This window comes from Anomalospiza imberbis, chromosome 7 (genome assembly GCF_031753505.1).
Source record: "Anomalospiza imberbis isolate Cuckoo-Finch-1a 21T00152 chromosome 7, ASM3175350v1, whole genome shotgun sequence".
Classification (NCBI taxonomy): Eukaryota; Metazoa; Chordata; class Aves; order Passeriformes; family Viduidae; genus Anomalospiza; species Anomalospiza imberbis.
In genome coordinates, this window is record NC_089687.1 from 29,328,623 (window position 1) to 29,349,365 (window position 20,743).

The following is a 20,743-nucleotide window of genomic DNA, read 5'->3' on the forward strand; positions in this document are numbered from 1 at the left end:
TTTACCATCTATTCATGAGAAGACAGGGCCTGATACTCTGTTAAGGCAGGTTTCACAGAGCAAAGGTTTACTTCTAAGTAAAGCTGACATAATTTAAATAAGTACAGTTGGGAAAAAAAAAATCAAATCAAAACCAGACAGGTTTTTAGATGCAGTAGTTTTTGTTTGGGGTTTTTGTTTGGTGGTGGTTATTTTTTTCCCCACAGAGATATTTCTAATTAATACTATTTATAGACAGGCTGGAATTTCTTTATATATTGCTCCAGATAGATAACAACCACAAAATCTTTCACATGCTTGGGGGACTATTTCCAGAATTCTGTGGACTGAAATTGGCTGCAAAAATAATCTTAAAGCCATTTGAGTAATCTTGCAACTGTTAGATGATTACTTGTTACAGAGACTGATGGAAAAGCTAGCACTTTTGTTCAACTTGTCAAGTGACATCTGGAATCCCTGAAGTACTTGTTAAAAATCAGTTTCACTGCAGATGCTGCCATATAAAAGTGCTTTTTTTTTTTTTTTTTTCTTTAAGAGAAACGGATCATAAACCCTGTACGTATTATCCAGTCACAGAAAGAGTCACTGCTATGATTATTGTCTTTTCCCTGCATGGGAACGTGGTGTGGGACACTGTTTGAGGCACTAGAATTGTCAGTGCCTATTTGAGTGACACAAGTGGAGTAACCTCAGTAGAGGTTTCCATATGTGCTCTTTTTGTGTTGGGAAGCAGGACATAAATGAGTAAAAAACCAGCAGATGGGGGTCCTATTGCTGGTTGGTTAAACCCTCTGGAGCCCAGCTGGCAAAGAGAAGAGCATTTCTTCATGTAGGTGATTTTTCAAACCAAGATGCAACAAGCAAACAGGTGGTGGGGGTGGTGATGGCGGTGAGTGCTCCAGTATCTGTCGTGGGAATACAATCTCAGACCCTGAGATGGTCCCAATCACTGCGTCAGGTGTGCACTAATTGCTAGAAAAGGTGCATTGTAACTAATTAAACATTAAGCACACTCTGTTCAATCCTAAGCAGGGCTGAACCAGAACAACTCCCTTGAAATGAAATAGTCGTCCTATGACTAATGTTATTGTACAGAAGTGTTCCCTGTCTTTGCCTTTCCCTGACTCTTCCACATCCTTTTCTACAGTTCCTGGGCATGCCTGGCTGAAACTCATCAAGGATTACAAGAGATTCAGGCTGTGATAAAGCTCAGTGGAAATGCACCCCTCAGTGAGCATGGCAGAGAGCTCTCAGGACAGGACACCTGGGCACCGGACCATGAAACCTGAAACAGCCAACAAATTACTGCCTCTGCAAGAAGTTTGAAATGTTTCATTCTATTTCTTTCACATATTAGAGTTGCATTTAAAGCCGCTCAAGCTTGCAACATCTTTAATTGAAAGGTTAAATGAGAGACACAGAAAGAGCCCAAGAAAAGGTTTATCTCTCTTTACAGTTATGTCATATGGGTTTGTGTTACCCAGTTGCAAGTCTTTCTAGATGCAATTTATTCACAGTGAGCACTTAAAGCTTCTTGTAACCCCCACTGCCTTTTATTTATGCAAGACTATTCAATACAACATCTGCATCCATGCTTCCTAATAGCTTCATCTGGGGATCTCTGTTAAGTGGGGTTTTTTTGCATTGTAAGATGTACACAAAAGATTTGTTGTTGATTATACATATAATTTCTTACAAGTCAACACTGCTGTTGTAAAAAGGTTCTATAGCAAAACATATTTTGAACTCTTTTTTTCAGGCTCTAATTTTCCTTTCAGTTTAAGGCATGTTTTTAATTATAAATTAAATTAAATTAAATGTTGATTATAATGTAAAAAAATTTGGGTTTTTTCTTAAAAAAACACCCAAACAAGAACAAAGAAAAAGCATACACTATCCTTTAGCTTTAATGAATAACTGAACAATATGGGTCAGGAGAGGAGCTTCATGAAATACATCTAACAGAAAAATGACTTGTTCTCCCATCCAGGGTCAGAGCAGCCATTTGACGTAATTCCTTTTTTTAAAAAAAAAATCATGCAAAACTATAAAAGTTAAAGAAAACTGCAAAATAAAGGAAAATCCAACACAAATTACATTTTAGAGCAAGCTAAAACTGACAGTTTTTCAAAATATCACCCATTTTCAAGTAAGAACCAATAAACTGGTGATTTTAAAGTCCAGGCAGCCAGTTTTGGAGAGACAGCTATGAGAAGTGCCTGGAATCCTGCACTAAAGGTGCAGTTCTGTGGGAAATGGATTTGTAAAGAATTCTCAAAACCTGATAAAAAGTTCACACAGTCTTGTACATCTGTATATAAACACTGAGATAAGGGGTGTTGACTTAGGAAGGCTATAGAATAGAGATGACATTGGTGAGAGAGAGATTGAACTAGAAATAAGTCTTATTAAGTTTCAGAAGTTTAATAAGTTTCAAAATATGGCCTTGTAAAAGGATTAGATATTTTAGAGAATTAGGACTGTGAAAGATGTATTGTAGTAGGATCACCCGGGGAAAAAATATAGGTGATTGGTGTTAGAAGGGATAGTGGCATTGTGTTGTAAAAGCTAACAGGCTAAAAAAATGTTTATAAGCATTTTAATTTATAAAATATGGCTTTCCTAAGTCAGCACACCTTAACTCAGTGTTTGCATACAGATGTACAAGACTGTGTGAGTTTCCTGTCAGGTTTTGGGAATTCTTTACAAATCCATTTCCCACACCATTCTTGTCTTGTTTTTGCAGTGGAGCAAGAGATAAGCCAGGGCTTAGGTCTGACCTAAAACTCGGGCTTAGGCTGACCTAGGTGAGGCGTGAGGGCAGGGGGAGATGAGAGGTGGGCTGACTGGGAAAGAGCACTGATACATGCAGCATGGAGGTAAGCATGGCTGTGGGGAAGGTTAGAAAGGAAAACAGATAAAAATAATTACTGGCAGAAATGTGATGGGACGGGAGAGAAAACAAACTCCAGGTTCTTGGCAATTCTGGTGCCTAAGGGTGAAGCTCTCAGTGCACCTCATGGCCTGTGCACAGCCAGGACAGAACCTGCTTCGAGTTTCAGCTGTGAAATACTGTGTGGTGTGCCAGAGTTAACTGGGGAATGAATGGAGGGACAAGGATTTCAGGGAACAAGTACCTGCTCCTTACAGAGAAGAGTTGAGAGACTGCAATTTAAACCTTCATTTCTCCTTAGGTGTGTGTGCAGTGTGATGTGCTGTTCTGTGCACAGCATGGGAACTGATAACATCCTTGCTGTTGGTTTGGAGATTTCACAGTGTTCCACCCCTACCTGTCAGAGCATTTCATTGTGTCTCTCAGGCAATAGAAAGGACTTCTTAGGATTATTAGGTACGTCATTATATTATTAGACATGTTTTTGAATATATGGGCAGACTGTCATTTTATAAGTTTGTCAGATGGCAGGAAAACCTGAGAATAAGGGGGAAAACATCAATTCCTACCTCCATATAGCTCATATTGCTCAACTAATTACCCACCACTTGTAACTGGCAATTTAGAAGTATGAGTATTGCTAAAAAAGCCTTGGCACTGTTTACAGCAAACTTCAACTGCCATTTGAAAGCTGTGGGCAATCCAGGACATCCTACACTGGAAGTTTGGACAGAGATCCCAAAGAGCCCTGGGCTTAACACCAAGTTCTGGATTTCCAGTCTGCACTCACTGCTGGTGAATGGATATTTGCAGAGCCTGAACTATAGTGTCTTTATAAGTTAAGCAATAAATAAAAATGTAATTCATAATCTTTGAGTATTCTTCAACTCAGAATTAAAATTGTCATGTATTTTCCACTTGTAGATCTTCTACCAGAGTCATTGATGTTATATCACTGTAGTAAGACATCTCTTACAATTGTATTTTACAAGGCAACTGAGTGCCAGTGTCACTGTGCAGAGTCCCTTGACAATTGTAGAGACATTTTCCTCCAGAATATTGAGATATTCACTTGTGCATGTGCATTTTCCTTGAAGCTTATCCCCTAGAACTTTTAAATTAATACTTTATTCTGATCACCAGGTGTAAAATTTGGTAATGTCCTGTTGTGTGTCTTCCTATGTGCAGGCACACAAGAGAAAATGTATCTCCCCATCCTGTGAAGAAGAGTTTTGTGTGTGAGATATTAGGACAGAACAGAATCCTGTCAGAAGGTGACACAGAATAGATTCTGCAGGGTAGAGCCATTTCCACCAGATTTGCTCCACATCTCCATACTATGACTCTGATAACCATAGATTACAACACACCACTCACCACAAGAAGCACTATTTCATTCCAGAAACATTCCATCCCACACTAAAGGGTGGCACTGAGAAATTTCACTGATGGTCCTTCTAAATTTCTCTTTTTATTCCATTGTTTTACCATGTTGGTTTTGGTCTCCTTAATCCTAGCTTGCAGAGTTAGACAAGAATTCTTTTACTCACTGAGAAGTCAAATAAGGGCTTAGTTCTTTGCAGGCAGTGCAAAAGATGAATTACAAACATACACTAGAAATGCACTCTGGACCAGATATTCCTATCAAAAGCAGATAAACATGAATAGATCCTAGATCAAACAAGGGGTTCGGGGTACTTGGGGTTCAGTTGTTTTGGTTTAACTATCAGCTTGTCCATAGGAATAAATCAGCTGTGAATACTAAAAGTTCTTAGCAGAGGTTTGGGCCCATGCAATGCTCTAAATTTATTTTTGTCCCTTACCACAATATTTCCTGTAAGTTGACCAGACTGTATCACAGAAACTCCAGGCAGAAAATTGATGAACATCAAAAATCCATGGCTAAGGCCTCTCCCTCAACTCTGTAACCACCGCACACACTGCTGATACAGCCTTTTGTAAGGAACAGGCATGGTGCCACCACACAAATGTTTCCATAACCAAGATGTGCAGACGTGAGATGAATGGCCAAGATGAAGGCACTGGAGTGCCTCAAGAGTAAAGTAAACTGCAAATCACCAGGAAAAGAAAGAAAAAATACCCAGGTATGTTCATGCACAGGCACGCACACTGATATTTGTCAAGGTGGACTAGTTTGATAAAAATTATGACCTTTTTTCCTCTACCCTATTTTATTTTCCAGTACTAAAAATATTGCAAGTGCCTGAGGTGTAAGTCAGAGCAAACCTCCATTATCACTCCAGAGACTTGGCAACTTTGCTCGTTAGGCTTCTTAGGATCTGACTGAGTGACCTTGTTTGGTGGGAAGGCACAGATGGAGTCTGTCAGTAAATCTTGTTAATGTAGCAAGTATTCCTACTGTTAGATGAGGTTTGCACCTCGTACGAGCGTTTCTAGCCCCAGTAAACAACCACTGCTCCCTCCTCCCAGTGTCAGCCCCCTTGTTTCATGTCACCACCTACTCCAGCATTTGCTCTTACTGTCAATTACAAAAAAAAAGAACATCTCGCCGGGAGTGTAGGATGATCTTTCTCTCAAAGACAGTCATGCACCTCACTTCTAGAGAAACTGATGTTTGCTTTTAAATTTGGGTGTGTTACCTGATAAACACAAAAGCTTTCTTTTGCTGTGAGTCTTTGCCTGAGCTTGAGAAATAATTTTATGATTGGAATGCAGTTTTTTCCTAAAGTCATACTCACACAGTTGTATTCTACAATATAAATAACTAATATATAAGTAATAAATAAAAGGTTTATCTAGGAGCCAATTTTAAGTGGTCTAAAATTTCAGTAGGTAGCCTATTTAGCTTCAGTGAGGAAATAAAAAGCTGCTTTTAAAGTTCATTCAGCTTCTAAAGGGCAATGCTAAAAATGTGACACCACCTTGGTTCAATGAATGCCTTTGGGTAAAAGAAGAGGAATACAACAGTACCTGAAATATTTAAGTAAAATTCAGTGTTGTGACCCTGAACACCAGGACAAAATTCACACTGTATAACCCATATTTCTAAGTGCAATAAGCCATATTTTCTAATTGTCTTACACTACTGAAGTACAGTGGCAAAGCTAAGAGTAGTTGAATTAGGGATTCCCATTTTTCAGTTCTGTCTTCGGATTTATTTACTAAATTTCCCATCCAAAAGCAGATGTGAAGACATCGTTCCAAAGCAACAGCTTTGCATATTTTGAAATGATATTCCATCCTGATTTGCAGAGGAAAGAATCAAGATTGAAATCAGAAGCTGGGATGGATCTCTATTGTCTCTTCCCTGACCACTTGATTCTACAGGCTAGTTCAGGGCTCCAGCAGTCTTCTGACTTTTTGAGCCTGAATAAAAGAAAAAGCAGCATTCTGCTTGCCTATGCCTGTTCCTGCAGGAAGGGATGGCTGCAGTGGGGTCTGCAACACCTGATGGCTTGGATTGCTGAGAAGGAAGAAAGAGAACAGACAGAAGCAACCACATTGCTCTTACTTCTGCCTTCCCACCCCTCATCCCTCTTCTCAAAGCCAGCAATGATCTGCAGTGGAAAGCCAGCACTGGTCACAGCCTTACTAAGGTTTATAGTGCCTGCCTGTTTGTTTTTAAATGTGATAATTTATCTTAGTCCATGTGTGTTTCTGCCAAGTTCTTGTTGCTTCCATGGTTCCAACATTTTTTTGTTAGTTAAAACTCCTCTGTGCTACTTGCTGCTGTAGGGATTATAAAAAGAAATTAAATTTAGGGCACCAAAGATCATCACAGGCAGAGGAATAAAACCTCCCTGGAAGCTTAATTAAAACAAGAAGATGGGTTAATAACAGATTATGTTTTGCTAACTAGGCACCAACGGTAGGGGAAGGTAGGTCTGCAGAAAAGGACATACTATTATTATTAAGAAATAACATTACAATATAATAATAATAATAATAATAATAATAATAATAATAATAATAAATAATAATAATATAACAACAACAATAATAATAACATCAACAGCAACAACAACAATGATAATAATAACAGTTGTTATTGTTGTTATTATTATTATTATTATTATTATTATTATTATTATTATTATTATCTTTAAGCTGCATGGAAGCTGATGTCCAGATCCTGATACCACAAGAATACTAAAGGCTTCACAAGATCTGACAGGAAAGAAATGAGCAGAGGGTGTTAAACAGATAAATGAGACAGAGGAAGCTATTCTAGGCAGAAATATGCTGGAAATGTTTTGAAGCAGAGTCCTGGCAAAGTGTTTTCAACATTGTTGTTAGTAAGGTTTGGATAACACTGGTGTATCTTGACCTTGGCTTCAGGTATTTAAGCAAGTGAAATGATGTGCTGGTGTGATCCATGACTTAAGAGATGTGTCCCTTTCCTATGCCTGTGCTAAGGGGCTAAAATGTCACCTAATCTGTGTTGCTGGCTCATGTGAAACTACTCAGTAGTGTAAGAGATAACTACCTCTGTTTTCAGACAATACAACTTTATATAATTCCTTGGGGAAAATCCTCCCTCAGTGTGTGCATGTAGATAACCTGCACACTTCACAGGAAATATATGCTGGTCAGCATAAATTCTGTAAATGAAACAATAATAATAATAATAATAATAATAATAATAATAATAATAATAATAATAATAATAGATAAATTAATAATAATAATAATAATAATAATAATAATAATAATAATAAATGTAGGCAAATATATTTTAGCTTTGCCTTTTCCTCAGAGAGGACTAATGGGGACTTGCATGTTATGAAGACTTTTTAAAGACGTGAGCTGATATTTGTGCCAATTTTGCACACCGGAGTGCAAAATCAGATTTATTATTTCTGAGACTGGTAGGTCAGGATTATCAAGCCATTCCTTCCACTTGTCCTTGCTCACTCGAGCTATTTTCTTGTGAGAGTGGCTCTGTATTTCTGTGATCAGTGTATTCCAGGTGTCCTGTCCTGCATTACCATTACTAGAGGTGCCTGCAGTAATGAAGTAGCAAGCCTTAGCAATTCTTCCTGGTAGTACTTGAATGATTGAGATGTTAGTTTCTCAAACACCAGAACAAGTTTTCCACTGATTATGGTCATCTAGAGTTGTCCTGGAGCAAAATTTTGCTTCACAAGGTTGGATTTGCTAACAGTACAAACTTGTTTACTGTTTATTTGTGGAAATAACTGTGTTTATTTCTATAAATTGGGATTAGGACAAGTTTATTTCACGTCTGTAATGGGTAGCTCATAAAACACCCATAAAATATTTTCAGATTATTAAAAATACTGAAGGGGAAATGAAAAGTTATCATGACATCTTTAATGTAACCATAATTCTTTACCTTCTTACAGGCCACTGTCAACACCTTTAAAGCAAGCTCTGAGAGCAAAGATGAGTTGATATTTTGGAAGGTTTCTGATTTCATTTAAATCCATGCAAATCCAGTGTAACACCATTTGAATGTATTGATAATTGAAAATTTCCTCTGAAACTAGTTTTACATGTGGGGAAAACAATATTTTTTTTACTGAAGTAGTTATCCTTAAAAAAAACCAACCAAAGAAAAAGAAGAACAATGGTCTGATTTTCATAGGAAATTTTAACAAAAAGTGATCTCATATTACTTCTCTGTAGTCTCACATGGAATATAAAATAATCCTACCAGGAATCTGGAGCTTGTTAATGACTGGCATCAGCTCCAATGTCCTTGATATGTGTCGTGGCATGGATTATTGCTCAAATCAATACAAAGCAATTTCCAGTCAAGGGAAACTACTGTCCATTGGTTTGTTCTAACACATTTTCAGAGAGTATCCCTACAGCCTCCCATGGATTTGCAGCTGCTCAATTACAGTCTAATTGCATGACCCCCATGGAGTGACACCCAAGGAGTGTTCATGGTACGTGGTGACATTCAGAACAAAGCAAAAAAGCAAACACAGTAAAGACTGCAGTTCACACAGGAAGGGAAAGCAGATCATATGAAAATAAAGATGTCATGCTAACATACAGTTGTCACACATGTTCTTGTTTACAAATCTCTAAAGTGCCCACCCTGCCCCATCAACTTATTTGAAGACACAGAGAAATACTGCTTATCTACAGGAATAAGAATAAACTAGAAGAAAACAACCAGTAGCTTTCACAGCAAAGTTCCTGGAGAATCTCCTTGTTAAAACAAAGCAAACATCATTTAGCAAGGCTAGTGTGCTAGACAACATCATGAGTCACTGGGGGAATTGGAAGGCACCTTCAATCTTCTAGATATTCCAGATTTGGGAACATTTACTATAATAGAAACTGGCCAAAAGTAGCAATTTTATGGCAGGTAGCCTTCAGACCTCACCACATGCTACCAAATACACCTGGTCCAGGGAATAATCCTTTTAATCACACATAATTGTATTGTGGAGTTACAGGAAATCTGTTGGACAGAGAATTTCTACCCAATTCCCAGGTCTGTCTGCTATGATGCTTCAAATCAGGTCTAATTGTTCCATTTGTTTCTGGCAGGATGTTGTGATGGTGTTATGCCAAAAGGTTTGAAGAAAGCTCACTTTTAATGCAGCATTTATGGCATGGCTTTAGATATTTTACTTCTTATTTGAAACAATATTTGGACATTTTGCTACCCACTTTGGAAAACCATTTTATATACATTTCCTACTACATCTATCTTAATGAATGTCTTAAAGCAATTACTGTAACTTAAGAAGCCAATAAATAATATATATATAAATGAAGTAAACATAAATAAGAAAATAGAGAGCTAAGAAAATAATTCAAACGGTCTAAATCATCTTTTTCCAGACTAATATTTTAAAAGAGCAGCACATTTTTCTTTGTGACAAGGCTTTTCTCCTTGCCCAATAAGATTCTCCTGTGTCCTAGGGGTAATCCATGCAATTTGAAGAAAGAGGTGAAACACAAAAAGATAGTATAATTAAAGTCATAGACTGACAGGGAAGGAAAGAATCTGTAAAACAGAGTTGTCATATTATCATAATTTCTATCACTGATCTAATACAGAACATGGTTCTTCAAAATATTAACCACATTTTAAGTACATGAGCCAATTCTTCTTTCTTAGAAAATGTGTTTATTGCTTGTGTAGTTACTAAGATTCAAGCATATACTTCAGATGCTTTCCTAAATGAGATTACAGTGAGAAACAGTATATTTTAGAGATCTTGCTTCAAGTGTTTCTACTTCTGATTATACTTCCACTCCCTCTCTTAAGAAATACTTATTATTCAGCAATAAATCCCTCCAGAGCTTTCTTGGAGGCGTTTTTTATGATAAATGTTATAGAAGGGCAGATGTGTACTGTGCCAGATGGCTGTAAAAGCATTGCTGCCAGGAACTGAAGTTTAGAACAAGAACTGCATCCTCAGATATCACAGGAGAAGACAACATTTTGGTATCTGGGCAAGTTTATTTTAAAACTAAGGAAGTTGTTTATGTAAAAAGCACTAAAATACTATAACTGACAACAAAACACACTTTCTCATATTAAACATTCTGAGCCAGCTTCAGATTTAAATGAAATTTTCAATTATTGGTATATGGAATATGGTAACCTCAGTGGTTGCAACCATTTCCAGTCACCTTAGAGGTATGGGAAAAACAGAGGGATCATGATTTCTTTTTCCAGGTGTCACCCCATACCCTAAGTTTGCAAATTCTTCAAACTTTTTTAAAATAGAAATGATAATGTGTCTTATCTATCTCCTTCTCATCCTGCAGCTAATCAAACCAGTTTGATTATCTTATGTATTTGCCTCTTTTCTCCTTGCTTGCAGTGTGGAAGAATGAGGATATGTGGCTTCTTTGGGGCATGTAAAGAGCTGACAGAAATGTTTCCTCTCCAGCTTGACCTTGTTCCTAGAAATATTCTGTTCCACAGTCACCTGGAGGACAGGCTGAGTGTCTCTTTGAGCCCCCAGGGTTTCTGTCTCCTATCAAGGACTGAGACCACAGCTGAAAGACTGGAGCACAGGCAGCAACAGACACCCCAAACTGCAGTTTGAGTGTTGGTGCACTTTCCTTGGGCAGCATTTGGAACCACAAGAGGGTGCAGAGACTGGAAGAGAGATCTGAAGTGATTACAGCAGGCTGCATTGCTCAACAGCCACTCACATTCCATGAACCACTGTCTTGTGTTTCCAGTTAATTGAAATTACAATTCCTGTGCTTGGAATACAAAGGTTTTAGCAGAAGGACAGCAGTACAATCTCACCATGTTCTGGAGGGATTTCCACAAACCACTTGGCAATAGCTTTATTCCTTCCTGTGCAAATGCTCAGGTTAACCCCAGCAAGCATGAGTTTTCAGTATCTGCTCTGGGAGTCCATACTACCCATGGAGAAAAGGATTTCTATTTAAAATTGTACTGTGGGCAGGGCACACTGGATTCCTTTCCCTCTGTGCATGGGCTAGAGGAGATGTAATTTGACCACTTCCAATTCTGGAAACTTAGTTAGGATCCTAAGTCAGAAATCATAAAGCCAGTCCTGAATGCTGCTATGGACAACAACAAAAATAAATAAAATAAAATAAAATAAAATAAAATAAATAAAATAAAATAAAATAAAATAAAATAAAATAAAATAAAATAAAATAAAATAAAATAATTAATACCAGGCTGCATGTACCTGCTGAAATGACAGTTTGCAGTTCTGTCCAGTGACAGAGAACCCATGGGAGCTCTTATATCAATTGCATTTGGATAAAGCAGAGGAACACTCCTTCCTAGTGATAGAGAAGACTTTTATATCTTCCATCTGCTGCTGAACACACAACCCAGCCTTTCAGCCTTTTGCTCTCTGTAGGGAGCTGGTACAAGTCAGTCACCTTGGACTGAGACAGATCAAAGGTGTCAAAGTCTGGAGTCCTATCCATCACTCCTCAGGAGCCAGCACTGAGCCAGCCAGGAGTTAACACACAGTGCTTCCAGCATGTATGCAATTCCAGTAATCCCTTTTATTTTGCATAAACACCCATAAATGTCCATACCTGTATAAGTCTGGCTCTGACATATCCATTCAGCACTCTGCCTCATGCTTCCCTAGCCTCTCCCTCCAGCTTTCATGGGCAAAGCTTTCTGACTCCCTGGCATTCTGCAGAGCCACACTCACCAGCCTGCTGACTCTGTTAAAACAACTCTTCTGTTGTGGTAGCCAAAAATATGTTTTTTCTCTCCATGGGGAAAGTCTCAGAGACATGACATGAGTTTGAAATTGTGCTGGATACAGGAGGTTTACAGAGGGTCACCCACTACTGATTAAAGAGAATAGCTTTCCTTCTATGCTATAATTTAATCCATTGTTCCTTGCCAGTCCTGTACCTCCACTTGCTAGGCCTGTTATTACCTTTTCCCAACCTTTTTCTGCAACATCCTTCTATCTACAGGTCTAATTCAAATACTGTTGCTAATGCCATTATATTGTTTTCTTCTGAAGAGGGAAAATGTTTTGATTAAAAACCTTGACATTATGTTTAGAATAATCTACCAATCAGTTTCTCAGATGAGAAGCTGTTAGAAGGCAACATGTATCTAAAGAGTTTACAATCACATCCCTGTGTTATCTTAATTAATGCAGTAAGACCTGTGCATATAAGTCATTATTTTCATAAGATATTGACAGCTGACCTCATTTCTCCATGGCAGTTTAAAAATGCATTTATTGTGCTGCAGCCAGTGTGCAAACTTAGAGAAATCCTCTATTACAGAAGAAATTCACATACTGTAATATTTACTTATAGTAATTAGTCTCAAGGTGTTCTGAAAGATACAAACCAAAGGAATAGAATGAGAGTCCATGAAGACAACAAATGAGTGTGCCACAAAACATTATGCTAGTAGTATTTATCATGCTTTTCACGCATGAAAAGGAAATAAAGGTTTTCTACATCAACCATTCTTGTTGCTATTCCTTTCTTAAAATTTGTTTTTCTCTGGCTAGTGATTTCAGTTTGGTTAGGATAGAAAGAAACAGAAGAAGAAAGAAAGGAAGAGAAGGAGGAGAAGGAGGAGAAGGAGGAGAAGGAGGAGAAGGAGGAGAAGGAGGAGAAGGAGGAAAAAAAGGAGGAAAAGGAGAAGGAGGAGAAGGAGGAGAAGGAGGAGAAGGAGGAGAAGGAGGAGAAGGAGGAGAAGGAGGAAAAGGAGGAAAAGGAGGAAAAGGAGGAAAAGGAGGAAAAGGAGGAAAAGGAGGAAAAGGAGGAAAAGGAGGAAAAGGAGGAAAAGGAGGAAAAGGAGGAAGGAGCTTCTGCTTTTTACTAATTCAGGTTTTTTTTTTAGTGAGGAGTCCATAGCATTTTCTGGACTAAGGTGACACACACTTTGAATTTCATAAACAATAAAACACATTACTGTGGACACAGGCAACTCAATTTAAGAGTTGTAAAAAATACTTGAGTATGAGAAGTTAGAGAGTACTCTTGTTATAATTTATTGATTTGAATAGAGATTTCTGTTTCAAAATGGCCATTCCACTAGCCAAAGTTTTGATCTCATTGCTAAGCAAACAGAACAAGATATTTCAATATCAATAAGATGGCCTCCTTTTGTTTTGTACTTTTGTGGGGTTTTTTAGCTTATCCAATTAACATGTGATCACAAAAAAGCCCAAATTAAGTATAGTTATATCATCTATACAGACTGTTGGAAAATCTTGTAACTACTCTGTGGTACTAAGAATAGTAAAGACAAGAGAGATTTTGGCACTCTACTAGACTTTTCTCATCTGAGTGAGATGATTTGCTGTGAAGAAGGGTGGCACATCCACAGACAATGGGCATGAATCAGCTCCACCATTCCACAGTGAATGTCCTTGTGGGGCACAGGTGGGAGGGAAATTGCTCCCAGTGTGGTCACACAGGCTCTGCCTCGGCTTCCCAGGGAGCTCCAGCTGCTGCTCCCTCCAAGCTGAGCAGCTTGAGGGCTGTTCTGAGCTGTTCTGTGTGGCCAGGTGGAGTTTGTTACAGTAAGGTGGGCCAGCTCACAGCCTGGCTGCTGATCAGGTTCCTGATTTTCACAAAGTCAGCTTCTTTCCCATCTGTCTCTTGGGGCTGCACTGGTGCTCTCTCTTGTCTTTCATGCTTCACGGAGGGGCGTTTTTAACATGGCCATTACTCCAAAGACTGGCTCAAAAAGCTCTTCCCTGTGCTTTTCTGTGGAGCATGAAAAGCAGCAGGGAAGAGCAAAACACCTATGGCTCCTGGGGAAAAGTTGGCAGGTGGTGAGAAGCCAAATCCTCTGTACACTGAAGCTAAATACCTCAGATGGAGTGAAAGGACAGATGGAGTAGGACAGAACAGCAGTACCAATGTTGTACAGCACTGAAGTTTAGAAAAGAGTGATACAGAATTTAGCAAGAATGTGACCAATGTGACTGGAGACATCAAGGGAGGAACATTTTAAATCTACATCCTCACTCCAACAAGATGGTGTGAGTATCTTGAAGCCAGTATAGATCTGAATTCTTCTACAGTGTAAGCTGCTAAGGTGCATCATATCATGAAAATGTCCCTTAGGAACTGGATTATGACCACATATGGACTGAAAAAATAAGAATTATTTTCTCACACCTTGCAATGTTCCACAGGAATCAGCAATAATGTGTTACACACAGAAAAAAAGGAGAGTACACATTTCAGCCAACTTCTTGTCCTCCATTTTAATTGTAACAGCCTCCCAGAAGATCTGTTCTTTAAAACTCATATTTTCATGCAATTCACCAAACACTCTTCATATTGCTCTCACTGCTCTCGTCTTCAACAGCTTCCTGAACACTTAATAATCTTGACTCTTGACATTAAAGAATCTGTTTTGCTTCAGAAAAATGCCAAACCCACCACACTAATCTCCATCTTACCCACCTCACTGCTCCCTCTCCCACTTATGCTCCAGATGGGCTCAGGAAAATTTTCTCTATGATTTTTTTTTATTTTTCCTTTTTAAGCTTCCTTATCTTAAAAAAACCCAACCAATTTTTATATTAAAATCTCAAATTTTCTCCCAGTTTTCAAGTCCCAAACTATTTCTTAGAGCTGCATTTAGTTTTCACTGTTACACAGCTATTCAAGCTGCTGTTCACCTGCTTCTCAACCTTCTACATATTTTTGCTGTCAGCTTTTACAAGTCTGGATGCTTTTCCATAGTATCCTCATTATTATCTAAATTTCTCAGGCACTGTGATTCCTCCTCCAGGAAAGTGCTGACAGTGGGAAGAGAGAAAAAGAAAAGGCCGGTGCAGGTGTTCCTGTCTCCTCCCACCCCATTCCCCTGGTGATATTCACACCTTCCTTTCTTCACAAAGGAGACTTTCCAGTCTGGTTTTTTTTTTTTCCAAAACATCATCAGATGGCTGCTTGTGAATACAGGAAGACCCTGTGGAAAATCCTGTGGGATACACTGCAGTAACAGTTTTATCTGTTCTGGGATTTAGGAAGCTTTCCCTTGCCACACAGGAGGTTTTGGTCCATTACAAATACAGCTAAGAGAAATATGTGTGTGCTCCTGTGACTGAAGCTGCTAGAGGTCAGACAGACTTTTGTCCTGAGTTTCAGACAGTAGAAATCAAGACCAGGACAGAATTCTGAATCATCACCTTTCAGGATGTTTTGGTTTCAATCCATGCCTGAATCCAATCTCAGACCCACTGAACTTCTATTTTCAAACAGTAAATCCCCATGACCCACTACACCACTCGTGCAACTTGCCCAGTAAATCAGGGCAAAATAATAATGGTAAAAAAAAAAAAAAAAAAAAAAGTGGAAAATGTTACTTCTCAAAACCCTCAGATATTAAGCTGCCTACTACTGAAATTAACACCCAGTTAGGTTGCTAGTAATGCTAAAATATTAGATTTATCTACATACTCATGCCTACATGTACAACTAATCATATGTGTTTGTGTAAATATAATTGCACATACAGGCACTCTCTATATAGGTACAATAAACAGAAGGCATTTTATTCACTGGTTGAAACAAAATATTGAGGTGTGCCAGAGTCAAGAGACAGAGGAGGGGGAGCTGTGTTTTATGTTGAGGAAGGATTTGTTTCTCTTTTGTTCTTGTTTCTTGTGGGAGCCGTTGTTATTTGTTAGCTCATTTTGATCCTACACGAAAACAAGTGAAACTTGTGAAAATGAAAACAAACATTTCTCTACAACTTTAAAGACATTTGGTTGCTTGTGCTCTGTTGGCCAAATTAAGTAATTTTTAATTTTGCCAGTGTTTGCAGGCTTATTTCTATATCCATGTTTTGAAAATACCATTGCAAAACCCAATTCACTGGCTGTGAACATTTCATCAAAATTTTGGTTGTCAGAAGCAATTAATCCATGCCCAAAACTTAATGGACTCCAGTAGGAGCTGTGAAGGGTCGTGTTCTAAATTACCAAAAAGTAAAAACCAAACTAGGTACCAGTAGCACATTGACAACGTTTAATTTTTCACATCTCCCCTTTTTAACAATTTTATTTTGCTACATTGTGGATGAATAAAAGCAGTATTGTGTTTTTTACAGAGGTTGCTTTCTACTGGACATGCACGTGGGGAAAGTGCAAATGAGATTTCCCTCATTCATTTTGGAATTGCTGTGAATTACACAACTGAATTTTATGTATTCCAAATATAAACAAATTAAAATGAGCCAAACAAACTCTTTGGGGATGCTCCTCATCTTTATGAGCTGGTTTTACAGATACAGGCAGTGTGGTGCTGAGACAGCCACTGGAGGTTTGAGAAATATTTAGCCAAAAAGTTTAAGGAGGAGAAACCAAACATCACCTTGCATTTAACTAAAAGGTTACAAGGAGATAAGGCCCCATAAAAGAACTTAGCTCTGCACCTATAGTCCTACAGCCTACAAAAATTACTATAAGATATATTATCATCTAAGGAAGAAAAACATTTTTATTTTCCCATTCTCCCTGACAAAACTAAAATAAAAATCCCTTGCTACTGATAGCTGGAATTTGCCCTCCTACTGCTAAGGTAGTATATTGTCTGTTTTATGAGACCAGAGTTTGCTGTAGGCTACCATCCCTACCCTCTCTGTAGGAAAATCTACAAGTAAATAGACATAAAAATAAATAGCCATGTTAATCTGTGTCTCCCCACCAAACCCTCTCAAATGGAAGAAACTGAAGAACATGGTTAAATAAAGCTGCAAAGCTCAGGGGGCAGACTGAAATCTTCCTTCTCCTTGTGTTGCATCTACTGCAGCAGGTTTTTTTTAAGCAAAAAGGCAAGAACTCCAAGCCCAGCTGTTGTCAGTGCTCTTTCTGAGCCACTGAGCAGCAGATGCTGAAAGCGCTGTGTTTCGAAGGGCAGTCCCTTCTGCTGAACCTGAATTTCCAAGCCCCAGCATTATACACAGACAGAAAGAGCAGCTGACCAGGTATATGTCACTAAGAGCCACTTTTAGGGTAAAATCAGAAAGAGATTGTCAGCAGGAAATAGTAACCAAAAGCTCTGAAGCCACTACAAAATTTGCAGTAGTCCAATAGCACGGAATTTCTTCAGAAAGCAAAAAAAATGTAATTATTTAACTTAAAGACCACCATAACTTTTTCAAGATGTACATGTGTCTCAATTCAGACTCAAATTCAGTGCTGTCTCGGGCAGAAATTTCAGAAAAAATGTTGCTTCTGGTTGCAAAAGCAACAAAATAATGAATTCACCCCTTCTTAAAGTACACAATGGATTTACATGGTTATCATACAAAACTGTTTACTGAACAAATTCAGTATAAACCCAAATATTTCTGTTTTTTTGAAAGGAGGGAAAGAAATCAAAGATTATTTCTGAACTGCAATCAATTTGTTCTTCTGACCCACAGTGCAACATTCAAAAATTTATATTAATATTATTGATATTAGTTTTTATATTATACTTTTTTATTAAACAGTGTAGAAGCAATGAAATTTTAGTACCTGGCAGAAAAAGAAAATAGCAACACAGGCATTGCTTTAAGGCACCCGGTTTCAGAACATGGATTATAAAACTATAAACTATGGCCCTACTTGCAGGTACTCTTGAGGGTCCCATTGTCCACCCAGCCTCCCTGCTTGCCTGGGGACCAAGTGGACAGGCACAGGTTCTGGGCAGACTTTTCAGAGTGGCTTCTTATTTCTCATTTCAAATTTTCCAAGTGTTTGTTGTAGTTTTGGTTACAAACCACTACTGCTACCTAATCCTGGCAGCTGTGCACATCCAGCACCTCCTGGACAGAAAGTACAACAGAGTAACCCAGTGACAATGTGTCACCACAGTTTAGGAAGCAAGCCTGGCTCAAAAAAAATACCCCTCATCCTCACAAAGATGGTTCCTTCTGATCAAAGCAGAGACCAGCGCAGTGTCACAGCTAAATCTCCTCACTGCCTTTCCATACCATGGTTTGCCTGCATCTCCTTTTTTTTTCTCAAAGTATTTTCCTCCCCAGACTTACTCCTCCCTTTCATCTCTGTTGGTCTGTAATGTTTGAAATTTACACCTGTGTGACCTATGTGGCAAACAATGCTGGAGGTAAAGAACTCTTGGCACAGGAGGTGACTTTGTACATCCAACAGTAACTCTGGCCCATGTCTGTTCCCAGGGGGCTCATGGTGCATTCACAGCATAAGAGGAGCAGACATGGATAGAAAAAAATAAAGCCAAATTTTAAAAATTGACTGAATATACTACATTCATTATCCAATCCCAACCAGCGTGAGGTGGCATTGTAAAACAGAAGCCAGGCAGAATGTACAGAATTTAGCAAAGTTGACATATTTTCTCAGCTCTGCACGCTGGGAAAAGCATAACACTTATCACATTTATCTCCCGAGTGTGTGTTTCACCTTTTAATGTCACACAATGCAGTAACATACCCAGAGTTGTAGTGCATATGAGCTTATGTTTACACTCTCTGAAATATTTTTTGTATGTGGCCTGACATAATAACTGCACCAGTTGCTCACACCTGTAGTCCTAAAAACAGTATAATTTTCCTCTGGGTTTTTGCGTGTTTTTTCATTTTTGGTGGTTTTATTTTCCAGGTGGGGAGGATCTTATGACAATCTCAACTTAATAATTAATCATTATAAGTGCATGTGGCTTTAATCATATTCTTTTAATGCTGTAGCACAATTGTGTGTTCCTAAAATCTCTATTGGATTTTTCACTCCATGTACAGCATTAAGCACAAATAGGGTGAATTTACAGACCAAAGCCATCCCTCATAAGACTAATGTAATGAATCAGACTCAAATACTTTTGTGGGAATGTGTCCCTAATTCTGAGAGCATTGTGCATAGTGATTTCTGTCAGATTGATTTACTGATTCCATGGAAGCAGTCTGGATTGTTATTTCATAAATTCAGTTTACAGGTTTCTTTCAGCGGGTTTTTATTGTGTTGCCTGCTTACCCCACAGTAACAAACCCCAGCACCAGCATTACCTGAGGTACTAATTAAAGGCTAAAGTACCCATGGGAGAGTGTTGCTGAGCAGACTGGTAATTAATGTGCTCCCTTGGTACAACTGCTCAGCTCTCCTGTGAACCTTGAACTTTGTCTGTCTACTGATTCATCTAAGAAATTATAATACAGGGAAGAAAGCATAGCAGCCCTGGTCTTTATACACTCTGTGATGCACTCCTGACTCAGGGAATGTTAATTTACTACAGCAAAGGGGTCTCTATGGTAACCACAAGGTTTATCCCCCAGTAACTACAGTCCATTACAGTCAGTGTCTGCTAAAGCACTTACATGCTGAATGGAGTTGTTTCCTGGTGAAAACAACAGCAACAAATATCCCTGTCTCACTGTTGTGCTCCTCAATTCCCTTTAAAAATCATGTCCCCCCTACAGCTGATAAATTATTTATTCCTTTAATTCAACCTTTAAAAACACATGGAACAATTAATTTGCTAAAACTGAACTTAAGTTTTCTTTTCTGCCTCTGTAAGCAGAAAAAAATCAGATGTCATGGATCTGATCTAGAGGCATCTGGAGACACAACAATGTTAAACCCTTTTTCCAAATCTGGCCTCCAAAAAGACATTTTTGAGAGCTAAGAAGAATGTTTATGGCATATGCACAGGCACAGGTGTCTGTTCAAGTATTAAGTCGTGCAGAATTACTAAAATAGGAGATTAAATCTGCCCTTTTTCATTTACACATTCTAAAGGGAAAAGATGAGAATTTTAAGTGAAGAGACTGGTTCCCACAAAAGGTTTAGTAACTCAACTGACTCTCTTGTTCAGGCTTTACTCAGAGGATCCTCAGTTACAAGAAGGCTCAAGTGACCTGAGATGACTCCTAAACCCTCAAGCTCAGGCTCATTTCTGCCCACACCCCTTTGTGTCTCAGCTCCCTTCCCCTGTGCCCTCATTTCCACACTGGAGAGTCTTAAACACACGGGCTGGGGACATGGTAAGTTACAATTGTAGGAAATACCACAAAATTGGGATTTCCTCTCTGGCTTGAGAGGTGGCTTTGCTGCTGCTAAAAGAACTTTGTGAGTTAAAACTTGGATGTACTGTTTTTTAAAGCCTTCTCTCCTGCTTATATTTGGGTGACTACTGAGGGTGGAAAAGTTTTTTTTTAAGTGCTCTGATCCTTCAATGAAGTTCAGTGGTAAATTCAAAGAAGCAGGTCAATGCATGCACATCCTTCAAGCCCCACATAGTCACAGCTTGAAATGTGGGCACAGGCAGCCACAGTGCTTTAGGTTTCAGAGCCTGAGGGTTGTTCTGGTTGTGATTATTCAGCTTCTTTCCATGTCTGTTCAAAACAAATTGCACATACTTCAGCCATTTGCTTTTTTTCAAACCTGGCCCATGCAACTCTGTGAATGATAG

The 20,743-nt window shown here is 38.6% G+C and overlaps 3 long non-coding RNA genes across 3 annotated transcripts in view; 2 read left to right on the plus strand and 1 right to left on the minus strand.

The window, feature by feature from the left end:
• Window positions 1-4,148: 4,148 nt before the first annotated feature.
• Window positions 4,149-6,754, plus strand: LOC137477358 (uncharacterized). Its single transcript, XR_011000952.1, has 2 exons — window positions 4,149-4,998; window positions 5,097-6,754. It is a non-coding gene; the product is annotated as an uncharacterized lncRNA (long non-coding RNA).
• A 2,183-nt stretch (window positions 6,755-8,937) lies between these two features.
• On the plus strand, window positions 8,938-11,432 carry LOC137477342 (uncharacterized). The gene is made up of 2 exons (XR_011000945.1): window positions 8,938-9,218; window positions 9,404-11,432. It is a non-coding gene; the product is annotated as an uncharacterized lncRNA (long non-coding RNA).
• Window positions 11,433-20,521: 9,089 nt separating this feature from the next.
• LOC137477628 (uncharacterized) overlaps window positions 20,522-20,743 on the minus strand; it is a 61,809-nt gene continuing 61,587 nt past the window's right edge. The window contains exon 3 of the long non-coding RNA XR_011001106.1: window positions 20,522-20,728. This is a non-coding gene — a long non-coding RNA (uncharacterized lncRNA). The remainder of the gene's footprint in view (window positions 20,729-20,743) is intronic.